Source organism: Lactuca sativa, chromosome 6 (genome assembly GCF_002870075.4).
Source record: "Lactuca sativa cultivar Salinas chromosome 6, Lsat_Salinas_v11, whole genome shotgun sequence".
Classification (NCBI taxonomy): domain Eukaryota; kingdom Viridiplantae; phylum Streptophyta; class Magnoliopsida; order Asterales; family Asteraceae; genus Lactuca; species Lactuca sativa.
The window spans coordinates 12,092,794-12,098,352 of record NC_056628.2 but is presented as its reverse complement, the minus strand read 5'-3'; positions in this window follow the sequence as shown (position 1 = coordinate 12,098,352).

Here is a 5,559-nt window from a genome sequence, read left to right as displayed (position 1 = left end):
AGGGGAAGAAAGAGATTCGTTTAATAAGAAATACATTTCTCTAATTGAAAACCCAAATGATCTTCGTGCTCTTAAGTTTGTTGAAGTTCAAGATAATGGAGTTCAATGTGATGTTCTTGAAGTTCATGATAAGAAGATTCAAGTTGATTCTCATGAAAATGAAAAAGTTTTTTGCTCAATCAGAGTTTAAACAGATGATATTTTGTGTTTTTGTGATTCGTTTAAGGGAATATTTCCTTATCGTAAGCCGGTAATCCAACAAATTCACAAATATCAAACTCCAAAAGATTTGATTCAAATTCACAATGTTGAAGTTGTGGAAAGTGGGTTTGTTCATGAAATCAAGTCTTCAAGATACAAAAAGATGAGAAGGAAAAAAGAAGAATAAGATTAAACGGAAGGACAAGCGGGTTTATTCACAAAAATCGTCGAATGTTGTTGCGAATCCAATATCCGTGAAGCTAATTTAGGTTCCCAAGTAACACTCTCCAGAGGAAGCATTGAATTTGAAGTCAAAACCCAAAAGTGTTGGTGGCTCTTTTGAAGATGTTCTTGGATCGTTGAAGAACACGAAGAACACAAAGAACGAGTTGTACATCAAGCATAATGGATGGTACAATGTTCAAATTGGAGATTTTCTCATTCCAACAAAAGAACCAAGATCTTCTAAATTTGATTCGTTCGTTGACAATGGAACTCGATTCGTGAAAAAAGGTATCTCAAATTCTCAAATGGATTCCAAAACATCCATGATTTCGATTCATACTTTGCATTTTTCAATTTTTGATCGATTTGCCTCATTGGATCTAATTCGTTCCAACCCCATAGTTGATCCAATCATTTTTATTTAGATCAATTCAAAATCAAATTCATATTCTCATTATTTTTTTTTTGAGATTTACTGTTCATCAAGAGAAATCCGAATACTATTCATCAAGAGCCCAAAATAATTTGTACCGGTTACTATTCATAGCCCAAACTGAATTCGACTTTATCACATTATTTTTCTGTATCAATTCTACGGTGATTCTATCAATCGAAAAGCCTTCACGTGAAAGAAAGTTTTTTTTTTTTGTGGATTCTCGATCAGCAAGTCAAAATAGAATGAAAATTTTGATTGAGATGTTATTGAATCGATTCAATTGAAGAGTTGACTAATAAGTTAAAATTCACTTTTGATTGAGACTCTATGACTGAATGGATAGTGAAATCAAAGTTGTTTTTCTTTGGAGTCGATTCAAGAGGATTCGTTTTTGAGGTTTGAACAGTAATCAGAATTGATACTTGATATGCTTTATGAATGAAGGTTAAAATCAAATTTTCATGGGTGTTTCAGTGAAAGAAAATCTGAATGTGTTGTTTGATAACGAATGGGAAGACTTGGTTATTGAAAAACGAAGATCTATAGATGGCTTGATGTTTCGGATGTTTGATAATGAAGGATTGTAAGCTAATTTCGCAAGCTTGGAGTCTGGATTGATTCGTTATTGGGAAGTCGATTAATAACGAAAGTTTGGTTTTGAGAATCAGGTATCGACTAACGAAGGTTTGGTTACGTGATTTCGAAATTTTTGGGTGTAATGGACACTTGACAGTCGATAGTCGAAAATTTTTGATAGTCGACATTTTGGAGATTGAAGTTTCGAAGGTTTTGGTGATTAGCTACTGAAACAACGAAGGTTTTGTAGCGAGTGGTTCGTTACCTTGGAAACAAATTGGGGAAGAAACACAACTTTCGAAATTGGCCGTTAAAGTTTCGAAACTTTGTCAGTTTATACACATTTTGACATTTGGGGCAATTTTCGCAAGTTTGGAAGAAATAGGGCAGAAATTTCGAAGTTAGCCCCTGAAGTCTCGAAAATTTGGCAAATTATACCGAAATACGAGGATGGGCTAATTTTATGAGAAAATTAAGATTTTACAGTTCTGGTCCCTGCAGTTTGTTCAAATTTACGCTTTATACCCACTTTCGTAAATGGGGTAGAGTTTCTTATTTTAGGCTCTTCTTGGTGCAACGAGTCCCTACAAAATTCTGTTATTAACAGTTTTTACCCGGATTTTGGAAAATCTTACAACTTTCACACAAAAAGTCAAAAATTTTCATGAATTTGGAAATTTTTTGGGGCTTTTTCGTGATTGTTTTTATGTTCAAGATTTTTGGTGATTCATTTTTGGTAGACATCAAGGGGGAGTATTGTGAAGTTTATTCCTCGGGCGCTTCTCACCCTTAATGGGTTTTATAATCATTTTTGATTATAAAAAGGGGGGGGGGGATGATGGGTATTCGAAGCGGGTTTGTCGGATATTCTTTGCGGATTTTGAAGACCGGTGATAATTTGAGGGGGAGTTTGGTCTTGATCGTGCGAGCTCGTTGGATATTGAAGTCGGGTATCCAATCCTAACTTTAATGGGGGAGAATGTTAGGGTGCAAAGTCACGCTTGGATGTGGCTTACCCTTATTGATTTGTAAATGAGTTGTCTGTCCTATAAATAGGAAGTGAGTGACACTCATATTTAGAAGAATGATCCTTTTGAAGTGTTAGTCTAGAGAGAGAATTTGTACAAACCTATTTGTATAATCTTTCAAGATATAATGAGAGTTTAACAATATTTATTTACTCCTTGTGTTCATAGTTTATATGATGATTCACTAGATCTTTTCTAATTCCGCACATGCTATCATAATCAACACCACTACACCATATGTTAAGACCATGGCAGTATAGAAGTGTTATAAGACTGTGGGGGTGGTCGTAGCATTTACTAGGTTGGCATGTAGTGTGGAAGTGTTGTAAGAGTACAAGGTGGCCCATAGGATTCACCTGGTTCTTGAGCAGTTATGAGAGCGTGGTAAATCTACTGGCTCGTAGTTTCCTCTATGTGGGATAAGACCATGGCAGGATAGTATTATTGGAGGAATTCTCTTTGTGTTGGTATGAGGATCGTTGGATCTGAGGCGAGGTTATGCCTATATAGCACTCGATTAGGTGAGACTGATGGGCGAGGCCTGTTCAATTGTGCAGATTGGATGAGAGCCGTGTGGGAGGCCAGTTTGGTTATGATAGAGTGAGTGAGATCTGATGGATTGTATAACTATAACATCCCAAAAATACGGGCCAAAAATTTCATTTTTGATTAAGTGATTTGTAAAAACGTTTGTAACAAAATATCATACGATCATAACATTTGATAAAACATGTCCCGTGGCCGTAAACCAAAACGTAAAACATGATAATGTCAGAGTACAAATTCCAGAATGACTCATTGTGCGGAAAAAAAGAGCGTGTGTGTGATGGGCCGCTACCGCGCCTGCTCCTTCCCCTTGACTGAAGAGGTACCTGAAACAACAACTGAAAACCGTAGGCACGAAGCTTAGTCAGTTCCCCTACTATACCGCATACCATATAACCACATAACATACATATATTGTCAGGCATATCTGGGTGCCCGACCTACCCCTTCGGTCCTCTCGATCGGATACTGACTAGCATATCTGGGTGCTAGCCTCCCCTTCGGTCCTCTCGACCGGATACTGACTAGCATATCTGGGTGCTGGTCTCCCCATCGGTCCTCTCGACTGGATGTTGGGGACTATTTCACCCCTACTACTACCACATAACACATATCACATAATCTATCTACCATGGCTGGGCATGACTGCCCTTCGGCCCTATCGACCGGTAATCTGGGGACTATCTCCCTATACTGTCTCTAGCACATGGAATCATATCATACTAGCACATAAACATATCACATGTAGTAGCAACCCTAGATGAATATCACAGAGACAATCATCTAACATATAACTCCTACTGGTGGGCCGGCATTGTGGCCGTAGACCCACCGCTACTGGACGGTAACTCACCTCGGAGTAGCTGCGGATTTGAGTGGGAACTGCCTGTCTACTACTGCTGCCGCTGTTCCGGAAGTCCTCCGGCTATAATTCCCACAAAACGTTCAGTCAAACACTGCTAGATGTACTTAAGGTAAAATGACCATTTTACCCTTGACCAGGTCAAAGTCCAAGTCAAAGTCAACTTCCAGTTGACTCGACTCGCCGAGTTGGCTTGCCAACTCGTTGAGTCCCGTCCCATTTGATTGTCCTTAATCCCGACTCTACTCGTTGAGTTAGGCATTGACTCGACGAGTTCTCCTTCTAAACTGATGACCAAAAGCCCTTCATCCTACTCGCCGAGTTGTATGAACAACTCGTCGAGTTTATCTTCTTCTGATGAACACTCTATGCTGAGACTCGCCGAGTTGTATGAACAACTCGCCGAGTCTGTTCTTGAGGTAAGAAGATTGCCTTGGACTCGCCGAGTCGGGGCATTGACTCGTTGAGTCCCTCCATGGGTGAGTCTGGCTTCCAACTCACTAAGTCCTCCCATGACTCACAACTCTACTCAGCAAACATGAAAAGGGGAAAACTCGGGGACTCGCGACTCGATTCGACGAGTCCGATGAACGACTCGCCGAGTCGTTCACATGCAATTACTACATACTCGATTTTGCTTGAATCCAGCTCATGCCATACATAGATCTGGGCTCTTAGGGAAGGTTTTACACGTAAAGTTTCCAACTTTACGTGTATACATGCATAGGATGGGGATTTAAGGCTTAATAAAGGCTCAAATGGTAGATCTAGGACATAAAAGCAATTTACTTCCATAAAGGCCATGGATCTGAGCTTCTGGAGCTCAAACATGCCTAGATCTAGAGGTTAATCAACTCATTACCATCCCTAATCCATAAACAAGCTTGGAAATGGCTCAAGAAGGACTTTAATGGTGCTCTAAGGGACTCTTAGCATAAAAACAGAAGGAAACTGAGTTATACCTCAAGGAATCTTTGAAAGAACACCAAGATATCTGGCCTCCTTCTTCTCCTCTTGATCTACCCTCCGTATTCTCTCAAAATCTTCAAGAAATCACACCAAAACACTTCAATCTCACAAGAAACACGGTTAGGACGATATAGGGAGCTCCGAGGGTGAAGGAGTCGGGCTTGGGGCACATAAGGTTGGTTTAAATAGGGTGAAAACCCTTGAAATAAGGGTTTCATCCAGAAAACGGGGACTCGCCGAGTCCAGAATATGGACTCGCCTAGTCGCCTACTTAAACGTGCTCAAATATCTCGGCTCTACTCGGCGAGTCGGGCCTACAACTCGCCGAGCCCAAGGCTAAAAATGTAAATTAATTAGATAGGTTATACGTACCAGGAACCAGGTGCTACAAATCTCCCCCACTTATTTTAGACTTCGTCCTCGAAGTCTGCTGCTCGACCTTGAAATAGCTCGGGGTAATGTTCCATCATTTCTTCCACCGGGTCATCCACTAGGCACTTCCGCAACTGGGAGACATGGAAGGTCTTGTGGATCTGATTGAGTTTGGCTGGCAGATCCAGCCTATATGCCACCTTGCCCACCCAGGTTACAACCCTGAACGGACCAATGTATCTCGGGCCCAACTTGCCCCGCTTCCTGAATTGAATGACGCCCTTCAAAGGCGACACTTTCAGGAGAACCATATCCCCGACCTGGAACTCCAGGTCTGATCGACG